Raw genomic sequence first — 12863 nt, forward strand, 5'->3', positions numbered from 1 at the left:
GTACCAAAAAAAAAGGAAAAAAAAGAGTCTTGAGGAGCAAGAATTACAAATCATGCAAAGGAAATCAGAGGGAACATTAGATAAGAAAGAGAGAATACTTTAATATAGACATGAGGCTGTGGGCACTGGTCAGTAGCTGAGCATCTGTCCAGCACATAGGAGGCTCTGGGTTCCATCCCTAGCATTGACAGATAGAGAATATTTATTCATACGCGTTTGCAATACACAGAATGCATAGTGATTACAGTTTGGGGGCTTGGTCTCCAATACCTATGGCATCTCCATCAGTATCACCGTCCCCATACGGTCTTTCTCACTCAGTTCCCAGAGCCCCCTCCTATCTGCACAGACTTTACCTTCCTGTCTGTTACCAGGGCTCTTTATCAAAAGATTCAATTACGTTGAACATGAAATAGATGAAAATGTACGATAATACATTGTAGGAAATTGCTTAAATTATGAAGGTAAAGAAAACTTCTTAAAGAATTTAAAAGCAATGAGGACAAACAAGTTGGGCTGAACCTAGGCTTCTCACTAAGATTAAATATGAGAGAAGGATTGGATTGGGCTGTTTTCAGTTGTTATAAGGAGACAGCTTTTTTTTTTTAATTTTTTGGTACCAGGAATCAAACTCAGGACCTTGTGCTTGCCAGGTAGGTGCTTGTGCCTCTGAGCTATATCCCTGGCCCTCCTCTGCCTTCTTGATATTCTTATTATGCTTATTTAAAATCTTTAGTCAGGCTGCTTCAGTAATTCTGCTCCAGGCTGTGCATGTTGAGGGGGTAGTCCAGAAATACGGTGCTGATCTTTGCTTAGCTCTGGTGAGGGCACCTTTAGTTACAAAAAAAAAAAATCTCCACCGATGGTTCCTTGATAGGCTACATTTGAAAGAGAAAGATCACCTGGTGTGATCTCAGTATTCCATCACCGTGACAAGACATCTGAGGTAATCAACTTATACAGAAAAAAAGGTTTACTTTAGCTCACAATTCCAGACATTCCAGTTCCAGATCCAGGTGGGGAGACATTCTTTTCTGGGCCTGTGGAGAGGTAACACATCATGGTGGGAGTCCAGAGTGAGACAAAACTGCTTATCTCAGCTGGGTGTGGTAGTGCACACTCATAATCCTAGCCACTCAGAAGGCTGAGGCAGGAGGACTGCATGTTTGAGGTCACTCTAGACAACTCAGTGAGATCCTACGTCAAAATATTAAAACATTTAACCAAAGGCTGGAGATGTAGTTCACTGCAAGAGTGTTGGCCTAGTATTGATCTACAGCACCACAGAACAAAACAAAATAAAAAATTGTTCACCTTGATGTAGGATAGAAAAAAAACAAAGATAGGCAAAAAGGGGACAAAGAAAATTGCAAAGCCTTTCCTTTGGGGCATGATGGGAAAATCACAGTAGTACATGTGGAGAAGAGACGATCACAGAAGGCCACAGACAGAGTCCAGCAAAGGTCATCTAACCAGGGAACCTCAGGGCTCCTCAGCCACGCTAAAGCTGAGGCTCAGGGAGTGCGATGCATGGCAGGGCAGAAAGGAGAGAGAACCTTCATCCCTCCCCTTCTTCCTCACCCTCTCCTTCAACAGAATCCACACTGCCTCCCTCTCCGGAGCCTCCTCTAGGGCAGCCATGTCCCTTCTCGGCACCTCCACACCTGCTGGCCCCACCACCAGAAAACTCCCTCCTCCACACCAGCAAACAAAGAACAAAGGCATGCTATAAAGGGCATGGTGGCGCACAACTATACTCCCAGCACTCTGGAGGCTGAGGCAGGAAGATCACCGCAAATTCAAGGCCAGCCTGGGCTATGAAGTGAGTTTAAAGCCAGCCTGAACTGCATAGCAAAACCCTATTTCAAAAAGACACAAAAAGAACAAAGGCGCCCTTGGTGTCTGTCAGATCAATTGAGCCTGCAGTCCTGGTGAACCCAGGCCTCAGCAATGACTGTGATGTCACCAACATGCACACAGCTCTCTGTACCTTGGCCAGGTCTCCACTTGGCACCACGGTGGAAGGCGGTAATTAATACCAGCCTTGAAACCTGTGGGACGCCAGTCCACAAGCTGGCTGTTGTGCTTGGTTTTGGTGGCAATGGCAGCACTGATGTCTTTGAGGACCATGTTACCACGGTACAGCAGGCAGTAAGCCAGGTATTTGCCATGGTGAGGGTCATACTTCACCATCTTGTTGGCTGACTCAAAGCCAGAATTTGCCATTTCTGCTGCAGAAAGCTGTTCATGATAGACTTTCTTAGCATAGGTGATGGAGGCACATGTCGCTGGAGGGAAGTGATGTACCAGGTTGGTCTGGAATTCTGTCAGATCGACATTCAGGGCTCCATGGAATCTGAGGGAAGCAGGGATAGAAGGTAATCTGAGGAATAAGATGTCACGGATGACCTCAGTGTCTACCATGAAGGCACAATCAGAGTGCCCCCAGGGTGGTGTGGGTGGTAAGGATGGAGTTGTAGGGCTCAGCTACAGCTGTGGCCAGTTCTCCCACCAAAGCTTTAAAAATCCAAGAAGATTTATAGATCTTCTTGGTAGAGCTGGACACTGGTCAAGCAGTTTTCAAATTCGGTCCAAAACGAGGTCAGTAATCCCTTGGCCAATGGTGTAGCGTCCGTGGATATAGTTACTGGCAGCATCTTCCTTGCCTATGATGAGCTGCTTAGGATGGTACCAGTGTGAACTCCATCAGTGACCATGGCTTCTTGGTCTACAAACACTGCTCCTGGCACATGTTTGCTAGCACCTGTCTTGCTGAAGAATGTATTGAAGGATCATCTCCTCCTGCAAGGGTCTTGTCACTTGGCATCTAGACATGAGGCTGGATGCCATGTTCCAGGCAGTAGAGCTCCAAGCATGCACTGGTCATCTGGACACCAGCCTGGCCACCGGTTACACTCGTGCATGATGGCTACAGGTCAGGAGGCCAAGGCAACAGGAGTAGACACCAGGTCCCAGTTACTGTCCTTGACAAACTAAGAATTGAGGTAAGTAACACAGTAGGTAAAATTGTACTTTTTAAAAAAAGAAACTGTAGCAAAATTGTACTTCTTAAAAAAAGAAACTGTAGCTTCAGAACAAAAAGTTATCCAAGCCTTTCTCACTCCCCTGAAACTCACAACAAAACAAAAAACCTAAGGGTCTTAAAGACACAATAGACCTGTGCTATGCACCTGGAAATTATGCTCCCTCCTACAGACATCGGGCAGCTGATCACAGTGTGAATAGCTGGTATTCTAGCAGCACCCCCATGGGCACAACCTGACAGATGGAGAGAATGAACACCCTGGATCACCCATCTTAAAACTCCCCCAAGATTGCCCGAATACACACAGCTCCAGGCCTTAAAGTGTTTCTTGATCGAGGGCCACACTCTCTTCTCTCTGAGCATGAACTATTCAAATTCCACCTACTAAACCTCCTTGTGCCACTTGCTGAGGCATCCTGAAAATCCTTTTCCTTCAGAAGTCACTGAACCTATAACATATTCCACAGATGGAGTGAGTTGAGCTTCCCCATCTCTACCTTGGGAAGCCTTTCAGATCCTGTCTGGTGACTTAAAACAACAGTTATGTATTTCTTGTGTTATATTGGTTGGTTGGGCTCTGCCTGATGGTTCTGGCCCATCCAGTGACAGCTGACATCAGTGACTTGGTGGTGTGTAGGAAGCTCAGCTAGAGGCAGGGCATCCCAGATGGCTGGTCCCTTAGCCAGGACCACTGAATGGCTGAAAAACTGTCTAGGACTCTGTCTCTCTCCACATGGCATCTCATCATTCAGCAGCCTATCCTGAGACTGCATGCATGGCAAAAAGAAAAAGGTGGCTACCAGCTCTTCAAACTCCCTCATCATTTTTGCCAGGTCAAGTGGTCAAAGCAAGTCCAAGGTCAAAGCAAGTGGTCAAATGGTCAAAGGAAGTCCAAGGGCAAGATTACACTCAAGCGGAGGAAAGATGGACCAGTCTCTTGATGGACAAAGTGACAGCTATGCACATGGCAGGGTGGGAGGAACTGTCCAGAGCCATCTCTGCAGCTCCTTGACCACAGAAAGCAAGAGTTCAGCACATATTTGTGTGAGAAAATGTAAGAAAGGCTTTTCTCAAAAAAACGCATATGCTCAAGAAAACCCCATCTCCCTCATGTCTCTTTGGAAAAACGATTTTAAGTTTGCATTCTATTGATGAAGAAGGAAGTTATTAAGCATGAAAAGATATGAAAGATTGGTGAGCAGATACTGAGACAAGTTGAAACACAGAATTGACTCTAAGTAACTGTTATAAATAGAATGGAAATGTGAAGATGGATATAAAAATAATTCTTGAAACATGAGTCATATCGTCTAGTGGCAATGATTCACTGATACAAATGTCTGTCTTGAGCATATGTAAACAAAGACGAGAGAATGAAAAGAGCAAACCGTCAGGATTCGAGCAGGGAACTGGAAAGCAGGGTGAATTCCACACTGGACATAGCAGAGCCAGGCGTGTTTTATTCTGGCGGTCGTGGAAGGCAGTTTCCAGTAAATGAAAGATAGCCGGGGCTCTTTATTTTCCATTCCTTCATAACTGTTCACATCTTAATAAATGTTCCCTCACCTCCATGCATGTGCAATTTCTCTTTCCCTCTCCTCTGGGACCTCTCTGTTTTGCCCTGAAGATGTGTCTTCTGAAACGTGCAGAGAAGGTTTGGGGGGAAAAAAAACATGCGTACACATGCACACAGAGTGTTTTTTTAAATATCAGTTTGTCTCATTGCAATTTCTGATGTTTCACAGTCTTGGGCAATATTTTTTCAGATACTATAAACAGCTGTTGGGGCTGGGGATTTAGCTCAGCGGCAAAGCGCCTGCCTGGCAAGCGCAAGGTCGTGAGTTCGGTTCCCATTACCAGAGAAAAACAAAAACAAAAAAAAAAAATTCACTATAAACAGCTGTTGCTCTTATAAGTCATCTTCCAGCTTAGCACATTTATGGATGGCTAAATGAAACTAAAGGGTAATCCAAAATATAATCCCAGTGTACTCCAGGAGTCTATGTAAGGGCACCTGCCTGGTGATCCTACTTTCAGAGTATGTCTTGAATCCACTTCTTTCCTCCAGCCTCCAACCTCTCTTCCTTTGCCTGGTGTCTTAGCCACTTCTGATTGCTGTGACAAAATACCTGATACCCACTACTTAGAGAAGGAGAGATTTATTTCGCCTCACAGTTTCTTTGGGTTGAGTCCATAGTTGGCTGGCTCCAAGACAGAAACAGCATGGTGGAAGGGTCTGTCGGAAGGAAGTTGCTCACCCCATGGCAGCCAGGAAACAAAGAGAGAAAGGAGGAGCTGGGATTAGAATCCACTTGCCAGGTCACAGTCCAGTGACCACCTCCAGTAGGCTCCCCCTCCTAACAGCACACTCAGCCAGGAACTATGCATGAGTGAATCCACGAATGAGTACAGTGCCCCATGACCCAGTCACCTTCTATTCACATGAGAACTTGGAAGGGCATTTTAGCTCTAAACTGTAATGCCTGGTGGCTGGAAGCTGCCTCCCCTATCTCCTTCCTTTCCTTGCTCATCTCCACCTGCAGTCCCGCATAGTCATTTTTTAATTTTATTTTTTAAATTTTTATTTATTTTAAAGGGAATAATAAAAAAGGAAAAAAAACAATAGCAAAATACCAACAACATAGACAAAAACAAAACCAAGCAAAAATAATAAAAATGATACAAGGTTTCAGAACAAAATGATAGAAATTAACAGTGGCTGTTATACTACATAACGTTACCTTCAACAAAGTTGCTCAGATTACCAGATGTAAGAATGCAAGATTGATCAAACCATTAAAGAGAATAAAAAATAGAAACAAAAACCCTATTAGAAATGATACAGAGCTTCACTAGACAAGATGGTAGGAATTCACCAATGGTTGTTATATTGCATATGTTGTCTTCAAATTAGTTGTTCAGATTACCAGATGTAAGCATGCAAAATTGGTCAAAAAATTATTGCATAGTCATTTTAAAAAGCAAATAAATGATCCCACTTCCTGCCTGAAGGCCTCCCAGTTCTCTCCTGAGCCCCAGCCCCAGCCTCAGCAGCCTTCTCCCTGCTGCCGGACACCCACCTGGGGGCTTGGTGCTGGCTGTGCTCCTGCCAGGACTGGAGTGTTCTTACCTGGAAGCCCCTGTCTGAGTGCTTCCTGCACTCAGTCCACCTCAGCTTGAGCAGCATTCTCAGAAGGATCTTCTCCAGTCTCCCAATAGAGTAAGCCCTTAGCCCCTCTCCCTCCCTGCCCTCTGCTATTGAGGATTGAACTCTAGGCCTTTAAACTGAGCTACAGTCTCAGCAATTTTTCAAATTTTTATTTTGAGACAGAGTCATGGGAGTTTACTAAATTGCCCAGGCTAATGCTAAATAGTATGATTCTTCTGCCTCAGCCTACTAGAGTATTGGTATTACAAGTCAGAACCACCAGGCCTAGCTTCTGCTTTATTTCTTCATAGTATAAGCATTTTGAAGGAAAGATTTTATATATCCATCACATATTTACAGTAAAAATACAAGTATTCTTTTCAAAAGACTGGAGAAGGTATAAAGTACACTCTGGCTAGCCAAAAAGCATAGAATTTGGGAAAGAGGATTTTTTAAAGAAAATCCAAAAAAACATAAAAAATATAGTAGAAATCAAACCAAATTCATTGGTTGAGATTAAAATTAAAATCTAATTATGATGTATATTCCTTCTAAAGGAAAGAAGGCAGAGGGGTTAAAAACAGAGGATGGCCAGGGATGGTAGCCTGTAATCCCCAGCACCTGGAAGGTTGAGGCAGGAGGACTGTGAACTCAAGGCCACACTGGGCTATGTAGTGAGACACTGTCTCAGAAATACAAAAAACAAACAAACAAATAAAATAAAATTTTATTAGGTGAATGCAAATATACAGTATTGGGTTAATAATATCCCTTAGTTATTTTGGGCTGATCAGGTCCACAGTTTCCCAAATGGGTGTACAGCAAAGACTAAATAAAAACAGGCAAATAAATAAGCAAATAAATAAAAAGAAGCAAATGGAATGATTTCAGGGCTCTAGGAGGATCAAAGCCCTCTCAGAATTCAGGATTTTCTCAGGGCTAAGAACAAGATCATCTCTGGGTAGTTATCAGAAGAAGGGAGAGGAATACTCAAGAAGGGTGGAATTACTCAAGGACTTCTCCAAATAAGTTATTAAATTAATCCTGAATAAGGATTAAATTAATCTACCCAGGAATGCGATGCTTGAGGCGATAGTCTTTATCTAGTTGAGATCAGATCCAGGTGTCCTTGGCTGTGATCTTGTCTTATCCTTTGAAGCTTTCCAATTTCATCCACCATTACAGGCTTTAGTAGGGATTAATGACTCACAGAAGCTCACTTATTATGAGTCCACTGCCCATTTCTTTTTTTTTTGTTTGTTTTTTGGTTTTTCTCTGGTACCGGGAACCGAACTCATGACCTTGCGCTTGCCAGGCAGGTGCTTTGCCGCTGAGCTAAATCCCCAGCCCCCCACTGCCCATTTCTAGACAAGGAGCCTAAGCCTTGGGCAGATTCACAAGTGAATATGAAAAGCCAGTTGATTAAGTCCTGCTCAGGCCTGCTTCACAGTGGTCTCCATCAATAGAAAAAGCAATATCATGACACAAATTTCAGTCAAAGAATAAATCAAAGCAAACACACTGAATGGGGCAAAGGATATGTATTATCCTGCTGACTAACGTAACTCATGGTAAAACTGCAGTACACATAAATATTTACCTAAGGTGTAACTCAGCGTGAAAATGCTATAGTGGCAGGGAGGTTGAAAGTCAAAGGAAAATGCCGGAACTCCAATTGAAATTTTCCCTCAAATCCTTTTAATTCAGGAAAGAGGTTGGGGAGAAAACAAGATATAAACTAAGGGACTGGTAGCAAATAAAATAGTAAAAAATAAGTGATATAGAGATTTTGAATAAAATACAAGATGAATTAACATTTGATTGCTGAGCATTCACATTCACAAACAACTTTTGACCAACTAGTAAATCACAGATCTGGGTCATCACCTTTTTCGGATCACTGTGATTTTTTTCTCAAAACTGATCATGTGCTAGGTTGCAAAGGAAATGCCAATTGATTTTTAAAAAGCAGAAACTCTACAAGCTGTATTTCCTGACCACAATGAAATTACCCTGCAAATCAATAACAAAAAACAAACTACAAATTCAAAGCTTGGAAATTGCCATGGACCTGATCTTCAATGTTATGCAAAGGCCTGCCAGTGGAAGGCCTGGCCACCAGCTTATTTTGCTACTTGAAAGTAGGAGCCTTTAGGAGGAAGCCTGCTGCAAAGAAGTGAAGTCATTGGAGGCGAGGCCTTGGAGGAAGTGAGGTCATTGGTGGCATAACCTTAGAGGAAGTGAGGTCATTGGGGGTATGGCCTTGGAGGAAGTGAGGTCATTAGAAACATAGCTTTGGAGGGCTATTGGGACCTCACCCTTCCCTTCATTTTTGCTTCTTGGCTACCAGGACATGAACAGCTATACTCCACCCACTCCATGATGTTCTGTGTTGCCACATGCTCCATGCCGTTGGCTCAGATGATCATGAACAGAAACAGTTAGCCAAGATAAACCTTTCTTCTTCTTAAGCTGATTATCTCAGGTATTTTGAACAGCAACAGAAATCTAACATAGACATTTTTAAATGATTTAATTGACCATTTAAAAGTCAAAGAGGACATCAAAATGTTAGGCAATTATGTATGTTTGATTTTGTACTTGCACTTCTAATTCTGTGTAACTCTGGGTCAGATCTTCTAACTCTGGGTCAGGTCCTGTTGAGCTCTGCATGTAGGCATGGAGATCACATATGAAATGTCTGTTTAAAAACTGGTAGTAAAAGGTTTATTAGCCCTACATTTACCTAACCTATCTCATCTCCCTTCAAAACTGAAGGACACCGAGAAGAGGAATGAAGGGGTCTTCAGGATGTGCAGGAAGATCTAGCTGCCAGCCTCTATAGCATCCTGTTCCACCCCTTGGAGTGGTGTCTAGGAGTCTCCAGCCGTCATCCTAAACCTTCATCACCACGGGGTCCAGGAAAGGTGGAGCCTTGCAGACAGATCATCCCAGGAAGGAACTGAGGTTGCCCCAGAGCAGAAGCAACCACCTCCTGGGAACTGGATTGGCCCCTCAAGCCACAGAGACTTCTCCAGAGCCACCTCCCAGAACAATCCTCAGAGGACGACAAACCAATCACCTATGCAGCCAACCTTTGCCTTTGTTTCCCTTTTCCATAAAACCTCAAAGTCTCTTTCAGACCCGAGAGCAGAACTTGAGCCCCTTTCCCTGTCCTTCCCAGTGCAGCTGGCTGAATAAAGCTCTTTTAGCACCCTTGAAGGCTGCGCACCTCCTTGACTATCACTTTGGGACTCCAGGCTGAGCCTGTTCTACTGGGACCCCCGGAGCTGGGACTTGCATCCCAAAACTCCGGTAACAAGATCAAATAAATAATTAAGTAAATAAATAAATATTAATCGCCGTATTATGATTATCTTAAAGCTTAGACCCTAGAGTCACAAAACATTCTTGAGTCATTTCACAGGTACCTGACCCCTATCTCCACCTCCCCCTCAACAGTGGAGGGGCACACTGCCAAGCTGTCAGCTCTAGGGGAAGTTGCTCCACCACGAGTGCTGCTTGGCCACTAAAAGGGAACAGCGTCATTCAAAATAACAGCTCCTTGGCTTGCTGTCCTTGGGATTTGCTCTGATCAGTGTCTCCAGGTAAGTCCTTCTCTTTTTCCTGGTTAGTTTTTCTCCACAGCTCCCGTGTCTTATTTTTCTGGTGTATTGTCCCTGTCCTCCTTAAAACATGAGTTCCAAGAGGACAGGAGGCTCCATCTCCAGTTCACTGACCTGCCAGTGATCGGCACTGAGCAGCAGGGGAGGTTTTACATGTTCTCTTTTCCCTCTGAATATTCGATCATTTTACCTTATGAAATAATCTGACAATCGACCTATTAACAGGAAAAAGAAAGCATACACATTTATGAATATGCAGAAACCTCGGAGCAGTAGCCAAAGTAAGACTCAGAGAAGGGGCCAGGCACATGAAGCTTCAGGAGCATCTTGAGCTACACACAAAAAACCACAGCTTTATACGGCTATCAGGGGTGGCAGTAGCAGTTAGGGAAGGTGAGGAGAGGACAGTGAACCCAACACAGGTCTTCTTGTTAGGTAAGCAAAGCCTTCTCAGCCTCAGTGACTGCCATCGAAGGCCACCTGTGGCTGACACACCACCTTCCTCCTGGAAAAGATGCTTCCTAGGCAGATGGAGCAGTGCCAGGAAGAGGCCTGCTGGCACCCACCTTGTATTTATCTTACAGAAGCACCTCCTGCCCCGCCAACAGAGAGCACCTCAGAGCTGGCCCTGGGTCTGCAGCTCCACAGAAGAGCTGTCTTGAGATAAACTAGAGGGGTTTGCCCTAGGGCGGGCTATTTCCACCTCTGCCAGACTGAGTAAAACCCTTTCCACAGCAAAAGGTGCTTCTTGGGTAGGGGGAAGGCAGGGTAAATGGGCCCCAAGTGGGACCTGTGGGACGGTGCAATGTCCAAGGAAGAAGTGTTTAAAACAGTGGGTGGAAAACCGGGGAAGAGGACGAGAATGAGAAGAGGACAAGCAACTTCAGCTTTTACCTGGAGCCCTTTTGATAGTGGAAATGAGACCTTCCAGCCCCGTGGCAACGGGAATGAGGCCGGGCCACAGAGACTGAGCACACAGGCAAAGCTTTCATTTGCAGGGTGGGTTTCCCCCTTGGAGAAGGGGTGGGGGGTTGATGGGGAGGAAGTCTGGCCGACCCATTAACAAAGCAAGGGGCAAGCATTCTATTGCATTGCTGGGGTGGCCAGGGCCTGGCTGATCATTACCTGGGTTCTGGTTCAGAGAAATTCTTATCACTTGAGGGAGCAGTCTGGTGACTGCCATGGGGTGATTGTACCCACTCAGGAGGAGCTCATTAGGGGGTGCTGAGCTCCTAGAACCCCAGGTGTCTGAAGGTTTAGGTTGTGATGGAGACTTCTAGGGGTCCTGGAATGGGGCACTGTAACACGGCCAATCGAGTGACCCGGCGACTGTTGAAAAGCCCTAAACCCTGAGCTGGTGGCCTCAGTCTTGAAAGAGGGCAAGAGAGATGGGGTTAGGGCCGTGGTGTGCATCAGCCTTCCTGGATACTCTACGGCCTGGGGTTTGTCTTCTGTACCCATGGTGGCCCTTAACTGTCTCACTCTGTCCATAGAGCTGCATCACTCTGGGGCTGAAAGGCGAGAGAGGAGGAAGAGCCACGGGCCTGGCCGGCCTCCGTGCACATCCCCCTTTGCCCACAGATCCAGCCTTTTAGGAAATGCTATTAGCATTGCCTCAGAATAACAATCCAGTTATTTCTCCCCAGCTGCGTGGCTGTAGGGCTGCTCTGGTCCTCCAAGTCCTGACTCAAACCCCAAGGAGCCCCACTCCATCCCCCAGCTATTGAATCCTACAGTGCCTGGGCCTCCCTATTTTACCCACCCCGCATCACTGACCTCTTCTAACAGCTCAGATTGCTTAGGGGTTGATAGTCATGGCTTTCCTTCTGTCACCCTGCACATATCACTCGCTCCACTCCGCCAGGCAGGAGCACTCCCCCGAGTGTCAGAAAAGGCAGCACACAGCAGCTGATCAATTATTTATTAAATGGGTGATTTGGAAGCAAAGAGAAGTGTGGTAAATTGTGCTTTGCTGTGAGATGAGCTGGAGATCAACAATACCAGGGATGATTTAAAAAAAAAAAAAACGGTGGGTGTTTAAATTAAATCACTACAGTAAAAAACATGCTGTCATTAATCCTACTCAAAATCCTCCCCCTCCCTTTGAAAGCACTCATCTGCAGCAGCTCTGGAGCCCTCTTTTGAGTAGGGTTATGAGGTGTGATCTAAAATAAGATGAATGCTCCTACCGACTGTCATCCAAGGGAAAGGGAGGCTCGTAAAGACATCACGCTGTGTCCTCATCCACCTTATTCACTGGATCTGGTGCTTCGTGACTTCTGGCTTCTCCCGAAATCAAAATGACCATGAAAGGTCAACGCTGTGCTTTAATTCAGGGCATTGAGGCAGCCGCAACAGCACAACTAAAGACACTCAGGAAAGAGGAATTCCAGAGCTGTTTCAGAAAGTGGTAAGAACCATGGGTTGAGTGTATTTAAAGCGAGGGGGAGGTTCATGAGGGGCATTCGTGGCAATGTTTCACTGTAATAAATTTTTAAAAAATTTAAACATTCAGTGTATTTTGCGGATTACACCTAGTAAATAAATCTCGGTATTTTAGATGCCAGGATTCACACTCCCTAATACCAGGGAAGTCCAAGTCTTCTCTGCTATGGGTCTGAAGAGGCAAAAACAAAAACAAGGTCCTTGTGGCTTTCCACGCACAAAACAGGGGTCTCTCTGACACCTGCGAGGTGCCCTTTGCTACTCACTCTACTTCGCCAATTCTAGCACCGTGGTCAACTGCCTCTGAAGGTGCAATCTGGGTGTAGGGACCCGAAAGAAAAGAGGCCGGGAAAGTCTGCGGGAGCACAGCCGCGGGCCGAGGGCGCAGAGCGGGACAGGGTCGGGCCAGCCACATCTGATCCGGGTCGCCCAAACTTTCGGATCCCAGCCTCCTCGGCAATCTCGGGGTGGGGGGGGCCAGACCAGGCTGCGCAGGCGCAACTGTCCCCGCCGCGCCCCCTCGCGGGCTGGGGAAGGCGTTGGGCGCTGGTGGAGGGCGGGCCCGGCACACAAAGCCCTTCCCCCCCGGCTCCCCGCC

The 12863-nt window shown here is 45.6% G+C and overlaps 1 pseudogene; it reads right to left on the reverse strand.

The window, feature by feature from the left end:
• Window positions 1–1910: 1910 nt before the first annotated feature.
• Window positions 1911–2717, reverse strand: LOC102009713 (annotated as a pseudogene).
• Between the last annotated feature and the right edge of the window lie 10146 nt (window positions 2718–12863).

This window comes from Chinchilla lanigera, unplaced genomic scaffold (assembly GCF_000276665.1).
Source record: "Chinchilla lanigera isolate Chin_1 unplaced genomic scaffold, ChiLan1.0 scaffold00014, whole genome shotgun sequence".
Taxonomy (NCBI): domain Eukaryota; kingdom Metazoa; phylum Chordata; class Mammalia; order Rodentia; family Chinchillidae; genus Chinchilla; species Chinchilla lanigera.